The sequence below is a fragment of the Haliotis cracherodii genome, unplaced genomic scaffold, assembly GCF_022045235.1.
Source record: "Haliotis cracherodii isolate W230 unplaced genomic scaffold, xgHalCrac1.p SCAF_9, whole genome shotgun sequence".
NCBI classification, from domain to species: domain Eukaryota; kingdom Metazoa; phylum Mollusca; class Gastropoda; order Lepetellida; family Haliotidae; genus Haliotis; species Haliotis cracherodii.
The window spans coordinates 31,667,178-31,681,508 of record NW_027266343.1 but is presented as its reverse complement, the minus strand read 5'-3'; the positions used below and the strand labels follow the sequence as shown (position 1 = coordinate 31,681,508).

Here is a 14,331-nt window from a genome sequence, read left to right as displayed (position 1 = left end):
AAAATGCTCATACATAATAATAAGTTTATCACTATGACAACTCGCTTTAAGTGTTAAGAGTGGAATCCCTACACTATGAAATTTGTTTGTCGTTTTCTAAACGATTTTGGTAACTGCGATAACATGTAGCCCTGGGTCCCTCCGCTCCTACATTGTGGTACAAATATTTTCTCGCTTTGTGTATATAATATTAATTCCAAAGTAAACATTTCATGGTTTACCATATGTTGTTTGCGACCTACATGTATGAATGCGTTGAGTGTTTTTTTATCGTTCGATGTCTTTGTCTTTAGACCCGTGAAGATTCGGGGTAGAATAGGTCTTCAGCAACCCATGCTTGCCGTAAAAGGTGACTCTGCTTGTCGTAAAGGGCGACTAACGGGATCGGGTGGTTAGGTTTACTGACTTGGTTGATGCATGTCATCGATCCCAATTGCGTGGATCGATGCTCATGATATTGATCACTGGATTGTCTGGTCCAGACTCGATTATTTACAGACCACCGTCATAAAGCTGGAATATTGCTGAGTGCGGCGTTAAACAAAAAAGCAACCAACCAACCAACCAACTTTGTCTTTAGCTTCAAATGTCTGAGATTGGGGTAAATTTTATAATTTGATAATCATCCAGTTTCATTGTTTGGACTCCTTGTTGACGTTTCTGCTTAATCCCGAGACAGCTGTCGACTTCCCAATGCCATCATATCTATCGCAGCATTAACTGAAAACCATCCTCTGTATTGCCTGCTTCGACTAAACAAATGTTTAGTGTCCACTCGAATAAAAGTATTATGACGGTAAACAAACTACTGCAATTGATTCACAAACAAAGACAGTATTAACCTAAGCTCATCCTAATCAAATGTTCTGGCTCAAATTAATTGTATGACTCCACCAACGGAGCATCGTAATTGTCCGTGTTCCACAATGCACGGTCCGCGCGGAGACTGTGTGTGCGCTGCTCACGTTACAGCAACGGATTGCAGCCTGTATTGATTTGCTAAGCCTGGGTTGAGTTGAGGGGTTTCATTGCTATTTACAAACTCTCTTCACTCTCACGGTATCGCTTGATTTGATCACCATTCTCGTTAATTCCCTGCAATAATATTTACATTGATAAATCCACGTTGCTTAGTGACGTTTTTCTCATCGAGAAAAACACAAATGTACTTATGTGTTAGGATTATGTCTTCTGTGGTCTTGTCTACCAATTAGTGCTTATTTTCATTGCGTCGTATCTTTGGAGACAAGAGAAAAGAAGATACATTAAAAATGTATTTAATAATTGGAATAAGGATACCCACAGGTGCGCCGATGTATTGTGTGCGTCGAGAGCTGCTCCACGCGTTAAATTATTGTGCACCTGGGCGTTATTATGGAGACAGTGAACCAGACTGTTGTGGATGTACATTTCAACAGATGTTTTTTTCACAGAAATAATTGTCGCATAAATTCATGATGTTGGGGAAATTCTTTCGCCGGTCGCGGCAGTTTCTTGCATATTGCAGCCTTGAACGGAGTTAGATTACGTTTCAACGGTTGTCAGATATTCTGAGGTGAGGTGAGGTGACTAACATTTGAATGTGTATCCTCCAACCAGTGGGATCTCTCTATGTGTCCATTTCAATCAATCTCAAGCCATGTGGTGCACTGAATGGTGAGTGAGTGAATGTCGTGCATGGCTGTCAGCCAAGGTAGAACAGTACAACGGCAGCAAGTTTGGGGGAGGCAAACTGATGGTTGATAGCATGAACAATACTCCCTGTCGTCAGGGCACGATGACATACAGTCAGACAGGTCATAGATTCAAGACAACACGTGAAACGGACAACTCACAGTGGCGAATCCCAGATGAGGATGGGGGCGGCCCTTTTGTACATCTGATGACATCTTGTATGCGCATTTCCTTCCATGATAACATGTTCGACGCCATTTTGAATATTTGTGTTCGATTCTTCCAGAACTGGGACAATATGGGCAGTTCATTGTCGGTGCCCACTGGGGTGATATTGCTGGAATATTTCTACAAGCACCGTCAAACCTTACCATTTATCACTCGTCTACGCCCTCACTCCTACTTGTTGTAGTCCGTTGCTTGTCCTCAAAGAGCCCAAAATCCTTACGAATCTGGAACTTGATACTGACACATTTTATCTTGAGAGGGGCGAATGGGCTGGAATATTTTGAAAACACTTAAGCTATAAATAAACTCTTTTATTCTACCATGACATTTTAGAATCCTGATTCTGATTGGACCTCCATCCAGTCATGACAATGATTTAGTTGAGGACCGTATCAACGCGGAAACAACTTTTATTTGAAAGCATTTCTTTCCGGATGGCAATTTCAATTTCTAATTTTAATTATTAAAGGTATTAGAATACTTTGTTGTGCAGTTTTAGAATATTTTACTCAAGTGTGACAACACATTTTAGACAGAAAGCCCGACGAACAATAAGTAAAGTGTATATTGCGAAATTCAGTACCATCAACACAGCTTAACATTGGACGCTCCTCCATCACGCTTTGTGACGTCATGTCTCTCACGCGCTGAATCAAATTTACAGGTGTCGAATCTTCGACAATCAATTGCCAAAACTATTTGTGCTACCGTAGGTTTGTGTGAATGATCTTTTCGTCCCCCCGCACGAATAAGTCGGTCAGTAAAAGACCGGGCCCTGTAGCCTAAAGCCGAAGCCTGGTGGGAGGGAGGGGGGGGGGGGGTGGGGTGGTGGGGGGGGGGGGAGGGTAGCCTGTACCCGCCAAGGTCGTCATATTCTGGGTTTGTCACAAGCGCCGGTGTGAGTGAATGAGGTGTAACGCTACAGCCGGCAATTATACAGTGCATTCACGGCGGCCCTTAAACCTGAATACATATATTTTACATAAATCAAGTTATTAAATGAAGCATCTAAAAGCTTCCCGTTAAATCAGTACAAGTCGGGCATATTTTTCAGCTTTTGAAAAAAAGTAACAGAGGGTAAAAGATGTTTATCTTGCATGTAGACAAAAACCTTTGAACCTGTCAATCAAGCTCTGTTTGAAAACGGGGACGAGTCGCCCATCTGACCGCTTTTTGACTCCGTATGGCTATCTCCCCGACAGAATCTCTGAAAGCCAGGGAACAACACAGTCGACAGCTATCACAGCGCAACGGACAAAAAGCAACCGTCAATTGAGTCTTTATATATGTTTCTTAGGCCGTATACTCTTTCTCAAACCTTTCTCACTTTCTATATATAACCAGCGATCTATAAATAACTGAATAGTTTCAAAACAGTGGCTAGGTGGCTTGGGCGCGGAAGACACCCTGCAATGAATAGGTGGCTGTGCCGTGATGCACACCGCCAGATATAGGTTGCTGTGCCGTGATCCACCCCGCTGTAGCTGAAGAAGTTGAGTATGGGACGATGACTAAAAAAACCTGTAGATCGGAATAAAACGACTCCCGATATGATTTTCAAACAATTTTTGAATATCCCCACCGCAAGTGTTAGGGTTTTATATTTATACTTGTAGATCTTTTATTATACCAGTAAGTAAAATTTTCGACCTCTTTAAGCAATATTTCTGCAAAATTGCATCTTTTCACATTGCACATTGGAAACTCGATTCCAGTCATTCTGTAAAACTAGCGAGCTGTTCACCATCGGGCGTCACGTCGCCCTATGTGTACCTGGGGAACAGGTTAACCTATATGATGACGAGTAGATGTGATTTGGTAGTCCGCTTGTAATACCAATGTGTGATGCGATGGGATGGGGTACTTTTTTTACGCGGATGTTAGTGAGGATTTTTTTTACGCCAGTGCGGGCAATATTCAAGCTACATTTTCACGGCGACTTGTGAAATCAGCTGTAGAGTGCATCAGATACGATCCACGCCATTAGGTTACGATGACACGCCATCAGCCTCACACACACCCTCCCACCCCAACCTTATTTTAGCCAGGCACAGAGCTATGCTGCCCCCCCCCCCCCCCCCCCCCCCCCCCCCCCCCCATAGGTCAGAAATTGTGAACTCATGTGCATAAGTGAAGGAATAACAATGATAAGCCAATGTCACCCACGAATCCCAGAATAGTCATTTCTAAATTTACCTTCTAAGATTAGGATAAAATTGTGTATGTATTGTAATGACGGTCGCATGTCACTAAGCAGTGGATTAGAGACAATGTCAAGGCCACACCCGAGGGATGCTCCTTGAGTTTGATTAATCCACGCGACATCAAGGTGGCGTCGGTATGTTAAGTGGGTATACATTACTGTGTCGTTAGTTTATCGGATTTCTGTATATCGTGTGGAAGGAACGACAGTCAATGAATCTCCCATAAAATCTACCCTTTCAATATCAGCGAAAAGCAGGGCTAATTAATGTGGAGACACATCGGTTTGTTATCTCTGAATCGTGTCCATGACAAGTGAAACACATGTTACTGGTTTCAATGAAAATCTATCACACATCCATATATATCGTGTGTTGACCTGAACCCATGGTTGTCTCGGTCCCTTATACCAACAGTAATCGATAACTGTTTCAGTAAATGGAAAACAATCCCGAGAAGAGTTTAAAATAGTTGCACTTTTATTGACAAGTATTTATGGTTTAGCACAAGAACGGAGCTATTTTGTTTTTGTGTCTTGCGTCTCGTGAATAATATCAATCATACTTGGAAGTTTTGTCAAAAAATCAGTCGCATGCTGATTAAATCAGCACAGGATATCAGATCAGAAAAATAAGAATGATTACTTGAAAACCCTTTTAAAGGCATTGCGTTTTTATAAAGTATTTTTTATTATTCAAAGTTTTACCTGTTAAACTTATCTATCGGAGTGGCAAATAAGATGTATTTACCTGAATTGTAAGAACAGATTTATCATTTTCTTCTCAAAATTGAATTTAAATTTGCATTGCGCCCGGGATCTAGCAGATACTGTTACTGGGAACAGCTAATTACAGTTACTGCTATGTTTTACCGTTACATGTGGGCGTTTCTTTGACGCTGTAATTAAAAACATGGTACGCTTATAGCCAAGACATGTTAAAGGCGTACAATTAGTGACTGGTAACCATGAGACTTCTATGGCCAAGAATCGATTATTTACATACCCCTGTCGTATAGGTGAATGCCTACCATATGTAGGTATATGAATATTATTTTAAGCCGCGACATTCAAAGCAAACCATGGGGGACGCCAAGAATGGAATTCACATGTTGTATCCATGTTGGGAATCGATTGTAAGCGGTAAGCTTGCACCCCTGTACTATCCCACCGGACCCGTGAAGATCCGGGGTAGAATAGGTCTTCAGCAATCCTTGCTTGCCGTAAATGGTGACTATGCTTGTCGTAAGAGGCGACTAACGGGATCGGGTGGTCAGGCTCACTGACTTAGTTGATGCATGTCACCGTATCCCGATTGCCTAAATTGATCCTCATGATCTTAGTCAATCCCAGACTCGATTATTAACAGACGTCATATCGCTGGAATATTGCGTTAAACAACAAACTAATAAAAAAACAAACAACCTTTGAGATAACCGGTGAAAACAATCAGTGGTCCCAGGTGCCGTTCCTCCAAGAGGTGAGGTGAAATTGGGTTTAACGTCGCGTCCAATATTATTGCACTTATATAGCGACGTGCATGCACGTTTGTGTGTGTGTGGCTGCTTGTACTAGATCGGACTGATGCCGATTTATAGTGCTAGCCCACTGAAATACCATGCCGCAGTTTAACATGAATAACTCGCTCAGACACAGTATACTGACTCCGAGCCGACCAGTCCTTGCTTTAACCCCTTAATGCCGAGCGCCAGACAGGGTACCAACAAGTACCATCTTTTAACGTCTTTTGGTATGACGCGGCCAGGGATCGAACCCCGGACCTTCCGCTCTCCGGGCGGACGCTCTACCACTAGACCACGGAGGCGGTCCGTTCCTCCAAGAGCGTGTGAACCAATACCTCTTGCCCCGAACCGTGGTACCTCTGAAGTAGAGCTGAGGCCGGACCTAGAGCACATGACCACAACCGAAATCCAACCAGGAAATGCAAGCCTGTGCTGTCTGTCAGTGCACTGAACCTTAAGCTGTTGGTACAGATGTACACCAGCAGGTAGAGAGTCCCCAAAGGGTTATTGGATGTTTGCACGATAGCGAGAGTTTTCCACCAGATAACCCCATGAGACCCCATCATGTACAGTTGTTGATGGCCGTGGAGACACATGCCCAACGTCTATACCAACATCACTCCAAGTGACCACCCGCGATGACCACTGTCCAGTGTCAACATAGACACGGGGTACGGATCTGTGTAAGGCCTATTCTTCTACGTCCGACATGGCTGGCTATTTATATCGTATCATCTTTTGTTGAACTGGTTCAAACGCCACAGTGCTGTCTACTTTCCGATTAAATCGATGTCAATGGACAGGTCCTCAAGTTGAGTATTTGTCTACCTCCTTACGCGTATCAATCCTTCAACCCAAACGTTCGGTGTGATCGCCCGACACCTCGTACACCAACAATTCCATTTTGACCTCTGAAGAGGAAACGGACTGTCTAACAGTGTTCCTTCAACTGTCCTGACAGCTTTAACAGGTAAATGCAGCGGTTGTCTGGGTTTTCAAAAAAGGGACTTATACTCTAAATATACACGACGGAGGGAGGGTGGCCTAGTGGTTGTCTGGGTCTATACCCTATATATACATGACGGAGGGAGGGTGGCCTAGTGGTTGTCTGGGTCTATACCCTATATTTACATGACGGAGGGAGGGTGGCCTAGTGGTTGTCTGGGTCTATACCCTATATTTACATGACGGAGGGAGGGTGGCCTAGTGGTTGTCTGGGTCTATACCCTATATATACATGACGGAGGGAGGGTGGCCTAGTGGTTGTCTGGGTCTATACCCTATATATACATGACGGAGGGAGGGTGGCCCAGTGGTTGTCTGGATCTATACCCTATATATACATGACGGAGGGAGGGTGGCCTAGTGGTTGTCTGGGTCTATACCCTGTATATACATGACGGAGGGAGGGTGGCCTAGTGGTTGTCTGGGTCTATACCCTATATATACATGACGGAGGGAGGGTGGCCCAGTGGTTGTCTGGGTCTATACCCTATATATACATGACGGAGGGAGGGTGGCCAAGTGGTTGTCTGGGTCTATACCCTATATATACACGACGGAGGGAGGGTGGCCCAGTGGTTGTCTGGGTCTATACCCTATATATACATGACGGAGGGAGGGTGGCCTAGTGGTTGTCTGGGTCTATACCCTATATATACATGACGGAGGGAGGGTGGCCTAGTGGTTGTCTGGGTCTATACCCTATATATACATGACGGAGGGAGGGTGGCCCAGTGGTTGTCTGGGTCTATACCCTGTATATACACGACGGAGGGAGGGTGGCCCAGTGGTTGTCTGGATCTATACCCTATATATACACGACGGAGGGAGGGTGGCCCAGTGGTTGTCTGGGTCTATACCCTGTATATACACGACGGAGGGAGGGTGGCCTAGTGGTTGTCTGGGTCTATACCCTGTATATACACGACGGAGGGAGGGTGGCCTAGTGGTTGTCTGGGTCTATACCCTGTATATATACGACGGAGGGAGGGTGGCTCAGTGGTTGTATGTTGGCTCGCCACAGGCAATGTCCGGGTTTGATTCCCGACATGTGCACACTGATTTTTGGTTTCCTCTTCTATATTATGGATGTTTCTAAAAGCGACGTAAAACTTTATTCACGCACCTATCCTGATGGTGGAACACGTCACAACCTCCATCAGCCCGTTCTTATTCGTAATCTGTTTGTGGACTTGATTTAAGAATCGATATAATGAACTCATCTGAAGTTGCCATACATACACACACACACACACACATATATATATATGGTTTTGTTTTTTATCAAAGGGGCCACGCGCCTTTAATTAACCTGTTCTTTACGAAAAAAAAGTATATTGGCTAGGTCTTGACGCAGACGAGAAACAAAACAGTTTTTATCTACCGTCCATGTCGCGGTAGACACATATATCTCAGTCTATCCCTGGAGCTGCCGGCGATGGGTTATTGGAGGTAACGCCTTCCTATCCGTGAATGTATTGCATCAGAATAGCTCATCGCCCTGGTGAATCTTGCCCACCTCTCTTCCTCCCCAAATCCGTTGTTATCAGTTAATACTCTCTACTCGTCCTGTCTGGTCAATATATCACACCACATCCACTCCCCCGGCAACACCGCCTCCCTCGACTACACCCACTCTCACGACGACGCATTACCTGCTTGAGGCAGTGGTCCTGCACTTTCTCACTTCTACTTTCATACACGTCTTCTGCGACCAACTTTGAATAAGTCGTCTGCAATCTTTTTCGGATATGTCGTCTGCGACCTCATTTCAATATATATCTTTCTCGTCGCCTTTCCAATCTTTGACCATTCAGAAATATGGTTCTTTGGCCTCTTAAGGATATGTTGACTGTGCCCTAGTTTATATATATCGTCCGTTACCGTTGCTGGATGTGGAATCTGCGATCTTATTTAAATGCACCCCCCCCCCCCCCCCCCCCCCCCCTCTTCCCCTCGTCCCGACGTATATTTGCCTGTTCATACATGATATCAGATATACTGTCTGATGCTCCAATACGTGTATATCAAACACCGTATCTGTCACTCTAGGGTTACGTCTGTCAATGAATAAAACTGATCGATTGACTGTCTGTCTGACCACTTGCAGATATTTCATTATCCTTACGTTATATGAATAAACCTCCTGTGAATGCTAACTTAATGGCAAGAGTAATTTTCTTGTCGGCTATATTCCATGACGCCGTTTACGTCTTGTAGAATAGCATGCAGAAACGCCATGCCGAGTGTTTTGAAAAGTAAAGTGCATTACGTGTTTGAGTTAGGGAAAAACCGCTCCGACTTCTGGATAGAGCGTTTGTCCAAGGGGGCGAAAAAATATCCCCAAAAACAAAATCGGTTATGTTTTTCAACATCAGCCACCATATGCCGCTTAGCGAGACAGAGTTAATAATACCATAATATATTTCCCATAACAAAGATAATTATGATTTATGTAGAGTACACTTCGTACTCTCGTTACAGTTTCAAATTAACTGACCTGAAAAGTTAAATAGCATTTGATTCAGCATAGTATTTCATATGCCTAGTATAAGGAGGACTGCCGGATATGTCGCCATCCATAGTTACAGAGGAGGGGGTAGCCTAGTGGTTAAAGCGTTCGCTCGTCATGTCGATAGTCCAGGTTAGATTCTCAAAATGACTCAATAGTTGAAGCCCGCCTCTAATCTCTCTGATGCTCCTGCCTTGATATTGCTGGAATATTGCTTGATGCGGCGTAAAACCATATTCATTCATATAGTAAGTTATATTCACAGAGAAACTGTTTTCTCAGTTTAATGAGACAGCGTATCGGGTTCCATCCTGGCATCAAAATCAATGTGTCTCTGTAACCTTGTTTGCATAACCATGAACTGGACCGTGCTATACTATACCCGTGAAGGCCCAGGTTAGAACTGATCTCCAGCAACCCAAGCTTGTCGTAAGAGGCAACTAACGGGATCGGATGGTCAGGTTCGCTGACTTGGTTGATTGCGTAGCTCGATGCTCATGATATCAGTCACTGGATTGTCTGAACCAGACTCTATTGTTCAAAGATCACCGTCATGTAGATGGAGTGCGGCGTTAAACAACAAACAAACAAGCCATGCAAAACAATATCTAGGGCATGTTCTTTTGCCATAGTTCTTGTAATATGATAAAAAAGAGTATTGTTCCAAATTTATATTCCAACTCCTCATGAATTTTCAGAGTAAAGATCACAACAGACATCCGCTTTCTTTCTGTGTATCGTTTTTTCCCCAACGTCTTTTACATAACGTGTAGTATATTCCGAGCCCATGAACAGCCGGGGTAGAATAGGTCATCAGCAACCCATGCTTGCCGTAAAAGGTGACTATGCTTGTCGTAAGAGGCGACAAACCGGATCAGATGGTCAGACACGCTGACTTGGTTGATGCATGTCATCGTACCCCAACTGCGTGGATCGATGCTCATGATGTCAATCACTGGATTATCCGGTCCAGACCCGATTATTTACAGAACGCCGGTAATAGCGGGAATATTGCTGAGTGTGGCGTTAAACAAAAAACAAACAGCAACAACCGAACCCATGGCTGACCATTGTGTGAATGTTGCTTTACGCCGCTTCTTGCAATGTTCCACCTTTATAACAATGGAGGAAACTAAGGGTGGATTTGACAATATGTACCTTTCTGGGGAAACGAACCAGTGATTTCGGTTCACCGAGCGAACCCTTGAACCACGACACCACCCAACAACAGTGTTGTCCGTGTGGTATAGCATACACTTTGTACATACAATACAAGGTAGTTAATCGTGAAGATGGAGAGAGCACGTCGACAGCAAGAAAGACAAGACTGTCATTAATCATCGTACTTCAACAGTATAGTCACTTATTTATGCTTTCAAAAAGATTTATTTTCGACTACACTGCCGCTCACTCTTGTATTCATACACATCAACAGCCAGGGCCTTGTTCTCCACGCAAGTGTGGTAAAGCGCTCAGGACTATTTCTCAGCGGAAGGATTATATATCTGTATGTGTTTGTAGCTGAGGGAGGGGAAGATACTTCCTGACCCTGGGAGGCTGTGCTTCCATGCCCAAGGTTACCGAGTTCGCTATGCGTTAACATCGTGCAATCGGAGAACGCTGATACTTTCTGGAGTACAATTCATTTACCATCTAACTAAACTCGCCCGGGACTTCGGTGCTCAATATTATGGCCACAAAGTGCGTAGTGTTATCAGATTCGCTCATCAAACAGCAATAAGACAATAATTGGACGTGTTAAATTGCACCAATTAATGAAACAAGTGTCTAGCACTAACGACTTTCATTTCAGTGCAATAACCTTTATCATCGATAACAAGAATGTTTTTAATTTCTATCAAATTGGTAATTAACGAATGTATAGAAAATGTACTTCAGTGGCCTCGGAAAATATGTCTGTACTTGTTTACTTACGATATTATTTATTAATTTCCATGTTTAGGTTATGTATGACATTGTGTATGATTTTGCGTACTGTTTTCACAAAGACTTTGAATGTTCAAGCCACTTCCACCAAGTGCAATGCAACAAAGCTTTGAGCGACAGATTGTAATACAATGCAATAGGAAATCTCCGATAACCCCGGGTTCCAGTGTAACATGCCCAGATTTAATTGTACCATCTGCGTGATACATATTCAGAGCGATTTATGTATGAAGCAAGCGAATAAATCGATGCAGTGCTTGTATATGCACCAGCAATAGGATTTGTTAGCGTAGAAAAACCTAGTCTTGTGGAGTTTCACCTCTCAATATGGCCATGTTAAATCCAATTCCATTCGACCGCCCCGTGTGGATAATTGATGCATATAGGCATTCTTACACAGCAGTGGCTTCCAGTCGTCTAGACGCACATGGAAATAGGACAAGACAACCACTAAGCTCGTCATTTTAATAATTACGAATTCATCTTATCTGAAATCTGTGTACGACCTCTTGCCTTCAACCTTCGTAACTAATTCAAATCTAAGCATCTTCTTCCGATATCAAACTACCGCATTGATTCCTGGGAAATCACGTGGTTACCATCTTCAATATATTGATTTTAATACTAGGGATAAAAGATATCGACGAATTCATCTTGCTCCCTTCTTCAATCGATTTCTGTACTTTTCGCTACAGAGCCCACAATGGGAGATCTTGCGTTGTAGGGGCGTATCTTTGAGAGGAATGGCGCGCTGAGACGATGCAGCTCACCGCAGGGCCTGGCCATTGAGCGATGCCTCCTAGTCGGGATTACAAGCCCGGGTCATTCCCTGATAGGTACATGGGTAAAATATGGGGAAATACACAATAACTCCATTTACACTATTACAGCCAATCTCACACAATTAGTTGGCCTATTAGCAGGAAACTCTATCCTTGGCACTTGAGGCCTACCACGCGATGACCGGTACAGCTGATTACATGGATCTTCAGGTAGGCAAGGGCTGTGGTCAGCATTCGGAACATACCGACTTTTTGTAACCATACTATGGCCATTATATAATTACTCAAATGGGTTCATTTGTATTTAAGGAACAGAGTATTCCCTTTCTGCACTCTCATGAACCACTTATACTGTATTATTTCCATATTGGGAAATCACTTTATTTAATTATTCAAGTTTATTAAATCCAGCAATACTTTATGTATGTATTTTGCATTCGTTTTTAAGTTCAACAGAGATTTTGCTTGTTGTCAAACGCCTGTGCTGAATGTTTGGGAGCATTCAGTCTGTTTTAGGCTACAGGACTATATATTGTTTCACACTCTGCCACAGTGGTAAAACCGCCGTGATATTGCTTGAATATTGCTAAAAGCGGCGTAAAACAATACTCACTCACAGTGATTTAGTTGAGAATATGTCACAATAGTCTTGTTTACTTAACCATGTTTCATTTATTCGGGATCTTTAAAGTTACTTTCTTCTTTAGAATGTGATAATGTCAAGAATCTTACGAAATATGGTTCCTAGTATTGTTTCCAGAAGTCATAATAACGAAATCAATACTCCCTTGCAGGACATTAGGGCTAGGTATTATGTGAAGAATTTATTTAATCAAAGTTTCATTTCGCTGGCATTTCAGAATCTCGTCTTTCATGGTGTTTATGTTGAAAATATCCCTTCCCCTATAGTCATACGGAACTGAATAAAAAAATCATGGCAGCTTGAACAAGCAGCTTTCCATCCATCCTGTCCCTGATCAGCTGTAATATTGCAGTTGTGAACAAACGTATTAAGAATAGTCCAGTGATCAGAGTAAATGGAAAAATATTTGTCATATTATAGTGTTATAATGTATTCAGCGCTGTGGTTTGTGTTTCAATTTGTATACTGTTGGATTTAATTAAATTGAAACACAAACACAAACCACAGCGCTGAATGTTTTCCAATTAAAAATATATCTCTTAAAATGTAATTCAAACCACAGCGCTGAATACATTATCATAATATAATATGACAAAGGAAACCTCTCTGCATATACATTAATCATAACAGAGCGCTGAATACGTTCTCTAACATGTTTTAGTGATATCAGGAATGACACATGCAGAACATTCAGCGTTGTGTTTTGATAAATGTAACATATGTTGAAACAATTTTAGGTGTAGTATGAATATAAACACGAAGTGTACACAACGACCCACACCACGGAAGATTTTTTAAAAAACATTATCTCAAGAAATTGCTTTTTACGCACAATCCAACAATGCCTTTGACATTTTACCAATAATGAAAGAGACATCGCCCCTCAGTACCGACCATCACGACGTCCAATTTGCAGTCCCTTAATTCCCTATACAGTAGAGAGAGAACACATCACATTTAGGAATGTGGCTGTGGAGTTTTGAAATCTATATTCCGAGGTATCTTGCACTCATTATCACGCCGCTAACATTTATCAGTGATCAATACCGCACTTAAAATGCCTTTATGTCTGTTCCCGAATTAATTACCTTTTTAGGGATCTGTTTGGCTTTGCCATGTGTGTAATTAAAATATACGTCTTATATTTGTTCATATGTTGTGTGTGAATATCACACTTCATATATTTAGGCACTGTTGAGTATGTTTACATACCAAGATTCCAGTCTTAGTAGAATGTGTAATGCCAGACACACCCTCTATAAAATGGGTACGAATGCTCCTGGCCGACGAACCCTCATGAATTTTAAATGCCGATGTTGTGGAATAAGTGTGGGTTTTTTTTTTCTACCTTGCAAGCGTTAACTTGTTAGTCCCCAGACCGAAATACCGGCGTGGGCTCAGCGCGTGTGTATTTGGGGACCGTTCAACAGAAGAGCGTCCCAATGGCCAACAATACAGCTAGCCGTGAGAGTCACAGTCTTTGCTTTGAAGCCATTTCCTCCCCGGTAACGAAACCGCGTTCACTAGTGTAATATTGCTATACCTCAATGACACACCGTCACAACCCTCTCAATACCGCCACCCTCTATTAGTGCTCACGCTGTTGAAAAGTGTTTATCACCCTGCCCATTTGAAGGTTAAAGAACAGAATATTTCACTACCTAAGCGGAGAAGTCTGAATGTAGCCGCACGGTGAATTAGTATAGGGAAGACGGGACATTTTTCTCAATTACAGGTATAATCTCAGAGAGCTAACACTGTACTTACATTCATAGCTTAGTGGCCTGTCCGAGACCTCGCCTTATAAATAGTGGTCACAG

The 14,331-nt window shown here is 42.7% G+C and overlaps 1 protein-coding gene across 12 annotated transcripts in view; it reads left to right on the top strand.

Moving 5' to 3' along the window:
• LOC139452763 (5-hydroxytryptamine receptor 1F-like) overlaps positions 1–14,331 on the top strand; it is a 194,866-nt gene that overhangs the window by 175,024 nt on the left and 5,511 nt on the right. Inside the window, exon 1 of one of the 12 annotated variants that reach the window (XM_071234372.1) lies at positions 14,178–14,246. The exons of the other annotated variants lie outside the window; for them this stretch is intronic. The gene's annotated coding sequence lies outside the window, so the exon portion shown is untranslated. Of the gene's footprint in view, positions 1–14,177; positions 14,247–14,331 lie in introns of those variants that run through there. 12 annotated transcript variants of the gene reach the window in all.